The sequence below is a fragment of the Cavia porcellus genome, unplaced genomic scaffold (assembly GCF_034190915.1).
Source record: "Cavia porcellus strain 051 isolate PalLab524CR breed Dunkin Hartley unplaced genomic scaffold, mCavPor4.1 scaffold_28, whole genome shotgun sequence".
Taxonomy (NCBI): Eukaryota; Metazoa; Chordata; class Mammalia; order Rodentia; family Caviidae; genus Cavia; species Cavia porcellus.
Window position 1 is genome coordinate 42,110,479 of NW_026947511.1, and position 16,986 is coordinate 42,127,464.

Below are 16,986 nucleotides of genomic sequence, written 5' to 3' on the forward strand. Positions count from 1 at the left end.
AGATTGTAGTTTCTCATCTTCCATCATCTTATAATTAAGGTCTCCATGTCCCAGCCAGGCAGTACTTATGACAGGCCTGTGGGTTCCCTCCCTGCAGTTTCTAGAGGAGGAAACTGACACACTTTCCAAACATCTAACACCATCCTGCGGCCCCCATCACAGCCATTTAGGATATTCTGACAGCAGTGGCCCCGTCTGCAGTTTGAATGACCACTGGCATCTTTCTTCTCAACTCCGGGGAGGCAAGTCCAGGTCACAGGCTTTTTCCTCGCTCCTGGCCTATCTTACTGGCTACTTGGTGCTGCTGGGGACAGAGCCAGGGTGCTCCCCCACCTCTCTCGCCAACATGAGTCTGAGGCAGGGGCAGGGAAGGGGAGGTGTGATCCCGTCCTTTCTGAGATGTCAATGGATCCTGCCATTGGATTCTCCTACCCTACTGATCACGGGGTGGGGCTGGAAGTTCACTGATCCCCAAGCCCATCCAGATTCCCAATCCCATCTGATCTACAGCCAGACAGCCCTCTGGCCAACCTCCCAGGGCCCTGGGCCCATATCAGCCTGTCCATCTGGTGAGTTGATGGTCACCCACCCATCCGTATCTGTACCTCCTCTAACACACATTCACTGGGGTTCCCTGCACACCCAGCAGCAATGCTGCAAGCTCTCTCTGCCTTGAATCCCCAGACTACATCCTTAAACCATGGCTACCTCTTTTAGCTGACCTGGTACTGTTCTCAGGCAGCAAAACCACAGCATCTCACGTGTCCCTACTGTCCTGGAATCCACGTCCTGGTACTCAGCAAGTATCTTGCTCACCATCTGAGAAGGCCCAGCCAAGAGGAAGGGATTTGACTTCTCAGTTGCTGCCCTTAGTTCCCTCCGGCTCCTTCCCTCCTGGGTCCTCTGTCAGGCCTTCCCCACCCACTCCTGATTCTTGACGTAAGTCTGCCTGTCCATCAAAGACAGCCTGGTTGGCTTACCTACCTACACTAATTGTGGGAATTCCCTGCACCTTCATCAGCTGGACATAAAGTTGACATTTTCAATTGATATTGAACCACAAAATTAAATTGCTCATCATAGCTGACAGCTATTGAGTTTCCTATGTGCCATGTATTTTCTAGAAGCTTTCTACAGATTATCCCAACCTGTGATTGAAACAGCAGAGAGGCCTACATGCAGAGAAGGGTTGGACATGGCCAGGGTGGCACCGGCCAGCTTGGGACTGCTAGAGCCGGGCCTTGAAACTGCCTACAGAGCTGTAGGTCAGGGCTGCAGAACTGTGAGGGTTCCCATCCAAGGCCTGAACCTCAGCCTGTGAGCCCTGGCTCTCAGCAGACTGAGCCCAGCAGGAGAAATGAGGAGGAAGGTATGTGTGCTCTGTGGACCCCTGGATGCCAGCACCCACACTCTGACTCTGGGTGAAAGTCAATGCAGCAGTGCGAGCCTCTGAGGGCTTGTGCACTGCCACCACAGTCTAAATCTTTGCTTACACAAAGGTGAGTTGTTTTCATTCATTTCAGGACAAGTTGCAGCCCTAGGAAAAGTGCTGTTCAAGAAGAGATGGACAAATGGCCCGGCCAGAGCTACATAGCCCAAGGTGGGCATCTTGGGCTAGAAGAAATCTCTAGATTTTAACTTCTAAAATCTTGACACATCTGGTAGGGAGGAATTTGGAGCTGGCATGGGGGAGTAGGTGGCTCTGGGTCCTACCAGGTACCAGAAAGAACTGAAAGCTTGCAGCTGGACAAACAAGGGCTGATTAGTGATGTCCTAGGATGCTCTGAGAGGTACATGGGGAGAACAAGACAGCGAGGAGGGTGGCTTCAGGGAACTGTGGGGTCCTAGGCCACTCAAGGCAGGGGCAGTGGTTCCTGTGGAGAGGGCCTATGCAGTGGGGCAGAAAAGCTAGGAGCCTGTTGCCTGCCTCAGTTTCCTTTCCAGGACAATGTCAGTGGTGCATGTTGACTTCAGCCAGTTCACCTGCAGTGTACCATGGAGTTACACAGCTCACACAGCAAATGAGAAAGGCAGAGTGATGACAGCCATTCTTATTAATGACACACAGCATTGAAAACGTAATTATAAATTATAACATGTTAATGACAATATTAGGTATGTCAGAATCCTAGACTCTCAGGGATGGTAAAAGCTATCAGAAGTCATCCACTCCAGTGCCCTCAATAGGTATTGGAATCCCCTCCCTGTTCAATAGCCATGAAAACTCTAATTAATATTATTACAAGAAAATCATGCATGATGAATTTCAGCATCCATCCAAGGTGGGTGCAGGGGAGGGGTGTCCTCTGTGACCAGGCAGACCAAGGCCTGATGGTTATGTCTCCAATGTGGGAAATCTAAAGCCCAGACAGACAGCAACTCCTAAAGTCCCAAGATTTCCATGGTCTGAAGATGTCAGAAAGTAGATACGAAGCCCAGATCCCAGCTAGGCAAACCTCAGGGGGTTGTCGGTCCCTCACTAAACCAGAGCTGGTCTCCATGCCCCTGAGGCGAGGAAGGAGGAGGGACACAGTGACCTCCACAGCTCCATACACCTTCATGGTCCACAGTCACAATCCCAGTAGCAGCTAGAAGTACCTGGAAAATTCTAGGCCTCACTGCTGGGTAAGGACAGTAATTCTGGCCCTTGATGATTTTCCAATCCATGATCCCCCTAAACCTGTGTCAGGATGAGCACTAACAACTAAAATTTCACCACCTAGGCTCTGGAGTGGCACAGTCATTGCCACCACACCCTCCCCTGGTTTTCTTCCTTCCTTTAGGGTAGCAGCCTTTTCTACCTGCTGGCCAGATCAACCAGGAAGAGCCTGGCTCTGCCCATAGGGTGACTGTGGGCTGGGGTCCCGCACATGATGAGCAGGGGAGCCCTCCCCAGAAGCTCATGGGATTATGATGCAGCCCAGGGCCACCCACTCTGCCTAACTTTGATACCTCTGGGAGGAGATGGGGGGCCCAATTCTTCCACATTTTTGAGGTTCTGGGGAGATCCCACCTTCTGAGAAATCACAGAAACCATTCGGTTCCTCCAGCTTCAACCAGCAGGGATGCAGAGGCTGGATTTGGCTGGCATCTTTCTCTGGCACCTTAAGGTCTTCCTTCCTCCCCCAGTCTAGGGAAAAAAGGGGGTCAGCGTCTAGCACAAGGCAAAAACGAGCAGGGCTCCAGTTTGCTTTCCATCCCAAATCAAAGCTGAGTGGGCTCAGCAGCAAGTGCTGACCTCAGGGCGGGCCAGCTGGGCTTCCTCACTGCCCACCTCTAGTCTCATCTGCAGAGGCCTAGGGAAGAGACAGAACCCGGCACATTGACACTCAGGGATGCGTGACATCACACACAGAGTGGACACAGCTTGGGAAAAGTCCTTTCACATTTGCTGCCTAAAACTGTGCTATGCGTGTTCTGCTTTCTCCACTTTACAGGTTTCCCAAACTGATGATCCAAGTTATTATTTTTCCCGTTTTCCTGAGGCAGACTTAAGTCTCAGGCTTAAGTCTTCTGGCCCCAGAACTGGAGACCCGGCCACAGCTGGCTGCTGCCGCAGGGCAGAAAACAAGGTGAAGCCCTGTCCAAGAGCCTGGTCCTCTACCATCCAGGTCTAGAGGAGAGGAAGGGGACAGGTTTGAAAGGTGAGCTCCACCTCGACTGTCCTTGTGGTAGTGAAGCCTCTAGGTAGTGAAGCCAGCAGCCAAGTTGGGTCCACCACAACATCTCAGTCACACCCAGGACTGGGTCTTAGTCCTGTCTGCCTTGAAGCTCTGGCACCTCCTGCAGGAGGCAGCAAAGATTTCCTACCCATCTCTACCACCTACTGCGGGAGGGGCTCTGGAAACTGGGCTGTGCCTCCATCTGTGTGTGCAGGCCAGGGAAGAAGGACTATTTCTCCATGAACATGGGAGCCCTAAGGCAGCAGCCTCATTTGTGCAACCCATTTGTTTCTCCCAGGTATGTGAGGGATGGCTGGAGACTTGTCTTAGCAGTCAAGCTCCTGGGAGGAGGAAGGCTGTACACAAGATGGCAGGGATTTGCAGAAAATGTCAGGGGCTCCAGATTGGCCTCAGCCAGCCTGGCAGGGGAATCAGGGGCACAGGACTCAGTGCACTTTGCCTTTTTGTCCTAACAGGGAAGAGAGAACTCGTGTCACTAAGCATCGTGGCCACATCTCGTATTCCTCCCATGCATTCTTCCTAGTAGACCTTACCCATCCCTGCGACACAGGGATTTTCCCATCATTCCTTTCACAGCCCAGAAGACTGAGACACTGCTGCAGGTCACATGGCTGGTTAGGGGGAGGGCAGGGTGGTCAATAACTGGAGCTGCTCCTGAGTTACCTAAGGGACATGCGGATTTCAGTGTATTTTCTGGAAGGTATCATGCCACTTGAGAATGAGCCTAACATGAAAAGCACCATGGGAAGAACGTATTGAGCGAATTGTTAGGGTCCTCTCTTTGCTGGCCCAGTGTCTCCTAAAGACAGAAGTGCAAGGCTGCACTTTAGCTCCCAAAGATCTGTCCTGCCAATCTGAGTACCAACTAATTCCCAAGCCACATGTTTCTGAAGGGTGGAGGCTGAAGGGAGGGCAGAGGTAAGATGACCCTGAGGCAGGACAGCTGCACAGAGAGGAGGTCCCCTCCCCAGCCAGGACAAGGGCTCTCATGCAAGAGAGTGGAGTCCTTTTCCTGGTTACAGAATCTGTAAATGCAAAAGGACTCTGGTGTCTGTGTCTCTCAAGAATTATTGCGTTGTAAATGATTGGGCAACACAGAGCCACACAAGCTGCAGGATTCCAGAAGCCACCAGCTCATAATTAATGTAAGGGATCAATGATAACACTGTTATCAGTTTCCCGGCACTGCTGATCATTACGTGTCTATTAGGCCCAATCTCTCAGAGCTGCAAAAGATCACAAGTCTCCAAATAAGCCCTCCTCTGGTCCTCAGCACCCCAGCCCAGTGGCTGTCTTCTAATTACAGACGGCTTCTTGCTTTTCCTTCTGGGAGGGAACAGAGGGGATTCAAGCCAGGGCTCCCAGGAGCTCAGAGCTAGTAGAGGTGGGCTCTGGGTCTGCATGGCTCCTCACACCTGCTCCACCCCGGCGCCCTCCAAGACACCTCTCAGCTCCTCCGTGCCCATCACTGGGGCAGAAAGCACAGCAGAGACCCAGCCTAGGGGGCTGGGGTGTCCTTGCTGTCTCCCTCAGCTCTGGTGTCCTGACACAGGGAAAAGCCGGAGGAGGAGAGGGGGAAGGGGCCACGGGGCCACTCTGTGGCCGGGGAGTGCTCCGCTCCGACTTCCGCCCCCGCCCCCACCGTGACGTGCGAGTGAGTCGCACCCCTGCAGGCCTGCAGCTGGGCACCACGCCTCCCGCTGGCAGTCGGTTTCTCGGTCTCCCTTTCTCCTCAAAGGCAGAAGAACAAAGTTATAAACATACAAACTGCAGGTTCCAGGGCCTCCCTGTGCACCACCATTTCCCCAGCACCAGGGTCTGGAGGACCTCGCATTTGGCGGGTGACGCCCTCGGCCCCCCCCCCCCCCCAGTGTCCACCACCCTCGGCGCCCCGCACCGGCGGAATCAGCACGGCCTCACGGCGCGGGTCGCGGAGCAGCCTTTATTCAGCCCGGCTGCAGCAGCGCTGGGGAGGGGCGCCACGCGGGGGAGCCGGGTGGCCGGCCGGGCTCCCACCCGCTGACCTCCTTGATGAAGGCCGCGCGGAGCCCGAAGGAACAGGAAAGGCAGCAAGCGCCTCACGAAGGGCCCGGTTTCCAAGCTGATGGTAAATGGCGAGGCCTCAGCGTGGAGAGGAGCGGGGGCTGGGGGGACCGTGGAGGCGCCGCACGGAGCCTCCGCAGACGGCAGCTTCCGGGCCTCCACGCAGTGCGACGGCGAGCTACGGGCGGGCAGCAGCTGCGGGGCAGAAACGACAGGCGTGAGGCGCAGCCCTCGGCCCCGCGCTGCCCGCGAGGAGGGCCCGTGACCTGCCCCACCTTGTCTCATGAGCCTCTGGGGAACACAGATTAAGATGCTGTGACAGCAGGCCCTGGCCTCCGAGGGCACCGCGCTGCTCCACAGATGTCCCAGGAGCGATGCGGGTGGTGGCCATGCTTTCTAGGTCGCCCCATCTCCTGGCGCCCAGGGAGCAGACATATCAGGTTGTCGGGGCATCGAGGTGAGAAAGACGGGAGAATAACCAACCGCCCAGGGCACCTTGGACGTTAGCCACGCCCATATCGACACATCCACCGATCGCCAATCAGAGGCCCTGCTCCTGCCTGCCACGCCCACCCCTGCAGCCAATCAGAAACCATGCTTCCTCCCCACGCACCTTCCAGATGCTTCCAGAACTTTCCACCTTTGCAGAGGCCAACTGCCATAGGGGCTGCTAGAGGGGAGAGCAGTGACCGTGGTGGTAGGGACGTGAGGCAGGGTGTCCCATGATATGATCCCGGAGCCTGTGCAGGGGGACCGAGGACTGTAGGGCAGGCCACGCCACTGGGTTGGGAGACCATGGACACCTGTGACCCAGGGTTACATGGAGGGGACAAGCGTTGAGGGCGGGCTGCAAGCCAGATGCCCCAGTGTCGGCCGCTGTCCCTTCTCTCCCACAACCACAGGCAGAAATGTGAGAGGCAGGCTTGTGGGGCTGCACCCCTAACTGGAGCGTTGCAAAAACAAAAACAAAAACGGAAACAAACAAACAAAAAAAGCTTGTCCCCGCCTGCCCTTGCTGCAGTGCCTGGGAGACCGTGTCCTCGGAGTGGAAGAGGTACAGCCACTGGGAGAAGGTTGCTGAGCAGAGGAGCCCGCCCTGACCAGGAGGAGAGGAGCCATCTTGAGGGCCAGTGCGGCCTGTGCAGTGGAAATGTTTCTTGGGCGGAGCTTTGTGCAATCCTCTCTCAAGTGCTCAGCTGCACCAGCGAATTTGAGCCTTGTTTCTCTTAAAAACCGGCATAAAATTCACATAAGATAAAGTTCACTATTTGAAGTTTTCTTACAGTCATGAATTATGCAACCATTACTACTGATGCAAGGACATTTTTATTTCCCCCAAACAAGGCCTTATACACCATAATCTCTCCCATTTCTCCCTTCAGCCTCCAATAGTCTCTCATAGGCTTTCCATTGGAGTGGATTTATTTCTTCTGAACGCTTATGAATGGAATCACTCAACAGATAACCATTGTGGCTGGATCTTTTCATGTAGGATGTCTGCAAAATTGGTCCTTGTAGTGTGCATCAGGATTCATTCTTTTTAAGACTTAAGACTCTATTGCATGCATGAACTTAATACTGTCCATCCATTTATCACTTGATGGATTTTTCCGCCACTCTTGCACTATTAGGAATAATTTTGCTTTGGGTTTGTGGGCAGGTGTTTCTGTTTGGATGTCTTTTGCGTCATGTGACAATCCTGTGTTTTACTTTTTGAGGAGAAGCAGACATGCTTTCCATAGTGGCTATGGTGTTTATGTTCCTACCACTCAGGTATAAGAGTTCCAGTGTATCTGTCTGTTTGTCAGCACTTTCCCCCTTCTTTTTAATTATAGCTATCGTATTGTGAAGGGCTTGCTTGTTACGGTTGAGGTTCCTACCTATTTAGTGCCTTCAGATTTTGAGCATTTTTGTGTGTGTGTATGGTCCCGGCTTCTTGTTATATCTTCTTTGGAAAAGTGTCTATTTCATCCCTTTCTCCACCCAAAAAATTAGATTGTTTGTCTTCCTGTAATGAGATTTTAATCATTCTTTATTCCATTCAGATATAGAACTAGTTAATCTATTCAAAGTGCTCTCACAAAATACCGTGGTGTGGGTGCTTTATAAATAATAGAAATATACATTTCACTGTTCTATGGACCGGAGAATTGAAAATCAAGGTGCTGGTGCATTTGGTGTCCGCTGCTGGCTTGCTTTCTGGTCCAGAGGTGGCTGTCTTTTCATGTCTGTTCTTACATGGAGGACAGCAGCAGGGGCATGCTCTTTGGCTTGTTTGTATAACGGAGCTAGTCACCTCCCAAAGGACTCATCACTAATACTGTCAACTTGCAGGTAGGATTTCAAGATAAGAATTTTGCAGGAACACAAATAACCAGTCCCGAGTAAGTTCCTTACATACTATATGATTTGCAGGCATTTTAGCCCAGTCTGTTCATTGTTTTCCATTGTCTTGACTGTGTAGTATTTTGATGTGTAATATTGTGAATCTCGCTGAAGTCTAATTTATCTTTATTTCCTTTTGCTATTTACATTTTTGGTGTCTTATCTAAGAAAACATTGTCAAATCCAAGGTCATGAAATTTTACACTTAAAAAAATAAGAGTTTTGAGTTTAGTGCTTACTTTTGGTCTTCTTTCATTTAAAATTAATTTATTGTATGATGAACAGTGGTCCAAGTTGATTTTTTTTGCATGCCTATGGACAATTTTAATTTTCCCTGCACCATTTATTGAAAACACTGTTTAGCCACCACTTTTTTTTTAACTGTAAGGAAATTGTTAGTATACACGGTCATCAGATAATTGGCTATTTCTATACTTTGTCCACAATTTGTGCTTTCTCAAGAAGCTATTTCTGAGCTTTTCACTTGATGATGACAAATAATAAAATCCCAAATTTAACAGAATAGCAATTGAAATGCCTCAGTGCATTTGGTAGAAAGCAGTACAATCCTTGCACTGGTAATCAGGAATGTGCAACTGTTTTGTATTCAGATTAAAAATAAATTATTTGTAGGTTTTGGACGATAACAGCAGTAAACTATTATACATTGTCAGCTGAACCCAGAATGGGTGGTTTTGTGACTTTCTTTTAACCATCACCTGGCCTTTTCTTCAGTCATGTTTCTTCGACTGACTTCTCTGAAGTTAGGTTGTCCAGGGGACTCCAATGAACATCTCAATTTGTAATAGTTTATTTAGTGTTAGTGCCACCCTAAGTTTAGAGTGTACAAAAACTGTGATCCCATATAACCACATTCCCCGTGTTATTGTCACGAAATGCATTGCTTGCTACATTGTGTACCCATTAACATGGATTTGTAATTATTGTTCATTGAGCTTTTTGAATATGTAGATCCATATCTTTCATTACATTGGGAATTTTTGTCTATTTAAGTATCTTTTTTAAAAATCCCTTTCTCTCTTCTTCTCAGATTTTCCTCATCTGCATATGGATATGTTTGGTGATATCCCACAAATCTCAGCCTCTCTGTCTCTGTCTCTCTGCCTCTTCTGTGTGTGTGAGTAGTACTGGTATTAGTAGGAGCAGCAGCAGGAGCAGCAGTAGTGATTGGAGCCATGGCCTTTGCAGTATCCTGGACCCTTTTAAAATTTTCATTTTTGATTTTGAGTTCTTGCTAAGTCACTCAGTTGCCCAGGAGAGGCTCAGACTTGTGGTTTTCCTGCCTTAGCCTCCCAGAGTGAGGTCTCTTCAGCTCAGTTCATTTCTCTTTATTTCCTGCTTCTTAGCCTGTATAATTTCCACTGATCTGTCTTTAAGTTTAATTCTTTTTCTGTTTGCTCAAATCTACTGTGGCACCCCAGTAGTGAATGTTTCATTTTTGTTACTGTACTTTTCAAATTCAGAATTCCTATTTGAGTTTTTATACTTTGTTTTCTTTATTGAATATATACTATATATATGTTTATTTATAAATTAGTATTTATTGTATTTCTTTGTGTTCATTGTTTCCTTTAGTTCAGTGCATGTGGTTTTTCTTTCAAGAGTTGATTTAAAGGCTATCTGGACTTCCTTGAGGATAGTTTCTTTTAATTACTTTTTTAATCTCTTTGCCATAATTTCTTTGCACACCTCAGATTTTTTTGTTGAAATTTGGATATTTTTCATATTATGCTATGGCAACTCTGAAAATCAGATTTTCCCTCAACCTTATAATATTTTGTTACTTCAGTCATCATTTGTTACTTTGTGACATTTCTGTACTTGCTTTGTAAAGTGGGTACCCTTTGTCATATGTCACTTTAGATGTATGTCCCATTAGAATAATGGTCAGTGAGTTATTGACAGAGATTATTTTAACCAGAAGAAAAGAAAATCTCAGTGTTTGCAGGTGGATTCTGTGTGTATGTGTGTGTGTCTGTATGTGTACGTGCATGCACGTGTGTGTACACACCTTCAATACTCAGCCAGAGAGTTTAAAATTTTGCCTTAGCTTCATTTCCTGCTCTACAGAGACTTGAAATTGTCCAGAGGCAGAGACTAGGACTTCTGTGTGTATTTCCTGTGCATACGCCACTCCTGATTATGTGCATGATCTTCTGGATTCCTCAGGCTCTGTGGCCACTTTGCAAAGAGTTTGTTCTCCAAAGCATCCCATTCCTTAGACTTTCTCTGCAGGTTTTTAAGTCAGTCCATCGATTCCTACCTGTGATCTCTTTCCTTGGGCAAGACCAGTTCTTGCACTACCATGGAACGTTTTCAACAGATTCAGAAGGAATTCAAATTCAAGGGAGCTGCCTCTGTCTCAGGAGGGTTTCTGCTTAGGTGAGGTAGAGTGAGCCCTCCAGGGACCACCAGGCAGATCAGCATAAACCCACAGTTATTTGAGAATAAGATCCACTCTGACCCCTGTACTGCTGGGTACAAGGTACTGCTGTGGCCATCGGGTTGGAGAGGGGAATAGTGCCAGGGTGAGTCACAAAATCACTAAGCTTCCTTACAAAGATTGACTTCCTTTTACCTTGATGACACGTTCCCCCCGCTTACCACACTAGAATAGATCTCAGGATTCCTAGCAGGTTGATACCCACAGCTTTTGCCCATTTATTCTTTCATGTGGAATAGGCTTTTGCAGTGCCCTACTTGGTAATGTCTTGTCACCCTTTCTTCCCCATGTCCCTCTCCACATACTCCATGTTTGTCAAGCAGCTCTTCCCGTTTCATCACTGTTAGATTAGTTTGCATTTCATAGAATTTAATCCACATAGAATCATACAGAATATGCACATTTTTGTATAGTTTCTCTTGCATAGCATGACTATTTTGAGAGTCATCCATATTTTAGTGTTCATTTCATTTTATCCCAAAGAGAATTCCATTATATCGATGTCCAACAATCTGTTTATGGATTCACCTGATGAATCTGTGTTGCTTCTGGATTTTAGCTCATATAAATGAAACTGCTAGACTATTGGAGTGCCTTTGTGTAGGCAATGCTTTCATTCTCTTGGATAAACATCTAGGATTTGAATGATTGCATCACATGAGTATGTAGTTGAGTTTTAAGGAACTACCAAAGTGTTAGCCGAAGTGAATGTACATTTTGCATCAAGATTAGTTTGTGAGAGTTTTATTTCCTAAAAAATGTCACAAATACTTGATACAGTAGTTGGTTAAATGTTAGCTACTTAAGTATGTATGTAGCATTATCTTATTGTGGTTTTAATTTGCATTTCTTTAATGACTACTGATGTTGAGTATCCTTTCATTTGCTTTTTATCATCTATATATCTTCTTTGGTGAAGCCTTTGCTCAGATTTTGTTGTTCATTTTCTTATTGATGTGTATGATTTATTAGTATTGAGTTTTGAGTGTCTATCTATATTCTGGATACAAGTTGTTAAGATACGTCTCTTTTGTGTGTGTGCCGAGAATCGAATTCATGACTGTGTACTTGCCAGGCATGTGCTTGTACCACTGAGCTAAATCCCCGGCTAGATACATAATTCTTAAGAATAACTTTTCTGAGAGTTTAGCTTGTATTTTCACTCTGTTATAATACAAAAAATCATGATATGTAATGATAAAAAGAGTCAAGATATCAGAAAGATACAATTATAGCTATATTTGCATCCAACATCAAAACACCTAAATATATAAAGTAAACCATGACAGAAGTGAAGGAAGAAATAGATTACAATATAATAAAAAATATAGGTAGCAGTACGTCACTTGGAACTGTGGACAGAACATTCAGATAGAAGATAAATATGAGACTTAAATAGTAGCGTAGGCCCAATGGAGCCAAACAGACATACACAAAGCATTCATCCAACAGCAGCAGAATGAATGACCTCAAGCCCACATGCATCTTTGTCCCAGGCATCTTTCTCCAAGTCTTCATAAGTTTAAGGAGGCTAAAATCCTAGAAAGTATCATTTTGGAACTTTACAAAAGGAAAGCAGAAATCAATAGCAGAAGTGAAACCAGAAAATTCGCAGATATGTAGGAATTAAACACTACATTCTCAAACAATTACTAGGTCAAAGAAGAAATTTAAGATGAAATTATAAAATACTTCAATGAAAACAGAACATGCTAAAATTTATGGATGTAGAGAAAGCAGCACTGAGAGGGAAATACATACAAAAATGTCTACATTAAAGAAGATCTCAAACTTTATTCCTCAAAACCCAAAGTTGGTAAGAGGAAGGGGTAACTTAGATTAAAGCAGAGACAAATAAAAATGAAAGTGGAAAAATAGAAAAAAATCAAGAAAAGAGTCGATTTTGAGGAAAGGCAAACAAATTGATAAAACCTTAGCCTAAGAGGAAAATAGAAGTCTCAGATAAATTCACAGATGAAAGGAACAACAGTATAACTGATGCCACAGTAATAAAAAGTCATCCCCAAGGACTTACGCACCAAGAAATTAGACAGCCTGGAAAAAGATACGTTCCTAGAAACATGCAACTTACTACAACTGACTCATGAAGAAACAGAAAATCTGGACAGACCTGTAACTACTATAGAGATTGAATCATAACTGCAAAACATAAAAAAGGACCAGATGGTTTTGCTGGTGAATTCTCCCAAACTTTTAAAGAAGCATCACCACCAGTCCTTCTCAAAAAATTAAAAACCATGTTATTGATTCTATTGCTTTATATTTTCCAAATTAAATTAAATTCACTAAGTTTTTTATTCACCTCTAGTCATTAATCCTGTGCAGTGTATTTTCATGTAAAATGTTGTTTTCACCTCACGTTGGATTCAATTTTGGATCTTGTATCAGTTTTCTGTGTCTCTACCAACTTTTCGAGCATAAGGATTATAATTATAACTGTTTCTGTGTCCTTGTCTGCTAATTTTAGCACTTATGTCCTATCCTGGTTGGTGTTAATTGATTGATTTTTCTCCTCATTATGGGCTGTATTTTCCTGTTTCTTTGCTTGGTAATTTTTTATTGGATGTCAGACATTATGAATTTTCACTTATTGAATGCAGGGTATTTATACATTTCCTATAAATACTCTTTGTGCTTTGTTCTGGAATGCAGTCAAGTTCCTTGGAGACAGTTAATCCTTTTATGTCTTGCTTGTGAGATTTGATGGAACCTTGGCAGCATGTGGTGTAGGCCATTCAGAGGTAAGATCCCGCTGAAAACTCACACAGCTTTACCTGAATTATGTGATGTTCTGGTTCAGCTGTTTAGGATGGACACTATTTTGGGTCCTACCAAAGTACCCAGCTGTCAGTGTGTGTCCTCCTGTCCTCTAGATTGATTATTTACATGGTGTTAGGGAGTCCTTTGTGTGATCTGTATGTACGGATCCATTTTCTGCCCAACATTTGAGAAAAATCCGCAGCTCCCTTCTCCCTGGCAACTCTGTGCTATAATTTCCAGCCACCCTTAGCTCCCCACATTCTCAGTTACACAAATCAGGGAGTCCACTGAGCTGGACCTGGACTCCTCTTCGCTCCGCTGAAGCCTAGAGATTCTCTCAAGGTGCTAAGCCAGCCGAATCATGGAACTTGGCTAATTTCCTTCCCAGCACTTCTAGGTAACCAACCATCCTTTATGTTCTGAGGTCCACCATCTTAAAAATCATCATTTTATGTATTTTGTTCAAGTATTTCTGCTGTTTGGAGAAACAGAAGCAACATCTTTGGAAGAATATTTTTAAACTATGCTTCAGAAGAATGTTTTTAAGCCACTGTGATAAGAGAATTCTGTTTATAATATTCCTACCAAGGAATTCACTTCTGCATCCTCTGTGGATCTAATATATGATCCATTTCATGCCTGCTTGAGAAAAAATATATTCTTTGTTAAAAGATACATCATGTGATACACACTTATGAGGTGTAATTTATCATTGGTGCTGACAAAGTCTTCTCTTTTTTATATTTATGTTATATTCACATGTTCAGTTTAGGCCTGAGAGTGGTGTATAAACACTCTGTTATTTTTTTCTATTTCTCCTTCCAACTGCTGTACTTTCTACTTTATATATAGGTGGTTTTCGTGCAGTGTGGTGCATAGATAATCACACTGTATATGCTTATGTTGCAGACCATAGCTGGTTGCATTAACATGTTTTTTATTTATCTTGTTTAATGCATTTGTCTTAATGCTATATAATCTCAGAGGTGCTACTCCTGCTTTAGAGTTGTTCCCATTCAGGTGGCAAAACTTTCCCCTTCCTCTTTTCTCTTAAACCTTTTGATCATTCAGTTTTAAATGTTTCTCCTATAAATGAAATAGACCATGGCCAATTGCTTCATGAGACATTTTGAAAATCTATTTCTTTTAATAGGCAGCTAAAGCTCTTTCACATTTGCTGATAGGGCTAGTATACTGGGGACCAATTCTTTCTGTCAATTTGTCTCATAACCCTTCTATGTGTTGTGTAATGGTCAGTGTGTTTCTTTTTCTATGTGAAATGCCTTCTTTGCCCTTTTAGAAAGACTGCCTTTGCTAGTAGCAAGTGTACATTTTCTATAGTACCTACCCTTGCATTTATGTCTTTTAAAATATTCTTATTCCCCTTTCTTCTGAACTCATGTATTTACCAGCAATTATAATATTAAATGTATATGGTAGAGCAGATCAGAATCAATAATTAAGATTTCAGATACAGATGAAATACACCATCTCTAAATTTACCAACACTAACTCAAGAAGAAATAATGAGCCCGCATTGAGTTATAACCATAAAATGAAGGCTTCCCTAAGATTCCTAAACCAGAAACAGTGTGCCTTAGGTCCTCACTAGTAAAACAGATTTTCACATCCCTTACACCTCCTGACCCAGAAACCTAGGGTGCAGCCCAGCAATCTGAGTGTTCACATCCTCCAGCTCAGCTCAGAGTTCACACTCTGTTCCTCCTACTTTGCAAATTGTCTTCAATCACAGCACATTAATATCACTGGGGACAAGGAACTGGCTAAGTGAGGCTCCAGAATCTTCTCCTCATCTTCACTTGACATCAGAACTCCTGGCTGTTCTGTGCTTGTGCCAAGGAGAATGTGTCCTGGGAATGCAAGGCATGGTGACTTTCAGGATTCATTGGGAGCTAGAAGAGGGCTTCTCCTGTCACCCCTTCCAGGCAGCCACAGGATGACCAGATCCACCTAGTACTCCTGGGTCCCGAATGCATCCCAAGTCAGCTGCAGTCACCATATGAATAGAAAACTCAGCTGAATGTGAGGGGAATATGTCGGGGGGCTGAAGTGACTGCTCTGTTCCCCACTAGCCCCGGAGGGAAACTGAGCTTTACTGGCCCAGCATCAGGCCCAGCTGTCTGAGTAGTGACCCAGAGATGGCACTGTGGCTGCCACCATCTCATTCCTGAGGCTCTTTTCACTGTTCCAGGTGGTGTCACAGAGAAACCACTAGGCGGTGGACACTGCCCTACGCAGCCCTGCCCAGGATGCCAGCGGAAGAGAGGCTGCTTCTCCGAAGCACAGAACTCCTTCCACAAAACGGACTTGCTCTTGGGAAGATGCCCCAGACCTTGAGTGCATCCAGCTCTGCTCAGGGCACCTGGACCCCAGAAGGCTGTTGGCCCTGGAGGAAGAAGAGGGAACCACAGGTGGTCTCCGGACCACGTGCCCACCTTTAATTCTCATCTCGCTTCTGTTCCAGACAGTCCTCCTGGGTGGGTTGGGAAGTGAAATAATCTCCTATCTTTTTTTTTTTTTTTTGTCTTTTTCATTTTTATCAGTACCAGGGATCAAACTCACGACCGCCTGCTTACAAGGCAGGTGCTTATGCCACTGTGCTAAATCCCCAGCCCCTTAATCTCCTATCTTATTATCCTCATTCCAAGCACATCTTCAGGCAGGAAGGAATATGACATCATTTGAAAACCCTGATTGTCTGTCCTGACACAGGAGGGGTCCTGTGGGCACCCCAGGGTGACAGGTGAGCTATGGAACAGGATCAGGTAGGAAGAAGCAGGGATGAAGATCTCTCTCCTCATGTCAGGATTGCTCCCCTTTGAGCAGTCCTGGAACTTTAGCCCAGGAAATTGGAAGAGCTGAGCTCTCCTGGGGTTCATTAACATTTCCTCCCCTTTACTGAAGGTGCAAGTCCTCCTGTAGTACCTGAGCTCAGGGTGCAGGGCAGGAGACAGCCTGGGGCTCCCCAAGAGGGACAGTGGTTTCCTCACACACCTCTTTGTAGGTTGCAATGATCTTCTTTCCTGGGCTTTTGCATGGCTAAGCAGCGAGGACTTTAGTTCTTAAGAAAGATGGAAACCAGGAGACACTTGGCAGAGAGGTAGTGGCAGAGAGAGCCTCACAGAGGCAGGGAGTGACAGGGACAGCCTGTCCCCACCTAGGCAGTGGCACAGATTAGCTGCTCTCATGGCAACAAGGATGGAACGAGGCTTTGGTGCATGGTGGTGAAAACCCTCTTTACCATGTTGCAGTGTGCAAGGTGGTAATTGTCCAGTACACCAGCGTGCAGCAGGGCTGGGGGCAGATCCCTCGGGTTTCTCTGGCTGACTGAAACTTCACACCCAGGAAACAGCAATTCATCATCTCCCTCCCCAGCTGCCACTGGACTCTGCCTCTGTGGGTGTTGCCATCTTAGACAGGTGATAAAATGGAATCCAGCAGTCCCACCTTTGGGCATTTATCCGAAAGAATCAAAGTCAATATCCCAAGTTGGTATTTACACTCGTGTGTTCATTGCTGTGCTGTTCACAACACCCAAGATGTGGAAGCCCCCTTCATGCTCCTGGACACATGACTGGATGAGGATGTGGGTGGGTACGCAGCACAATG

At 45.9% G+C, this 16,986-nt stretch overlaps 1 long non-coding RNA gene across 1 annotated transcript; it reads right to left on the reverse strand.

Moving 5' to 3' along the window:
* Positions 1-5,606: 5,606 nt before the first annotated feature.
* On the reverse strand, positions 5,607-6,298 carry LOC106028497 (uncharacterized). Its single transcript, XR_001202114.3, has 2 exons — positions 6,002-6,298; positions 5,607-5,921 (listed from the first exon to the last, which is right to left on the reverse strand). It is a non-coding gene; the product is annotated as an uncharacterized LOC106028497 (long non-coding RNA).
* Positions 6,299-16,986: the final 10,688 nt, after the last annotated feature.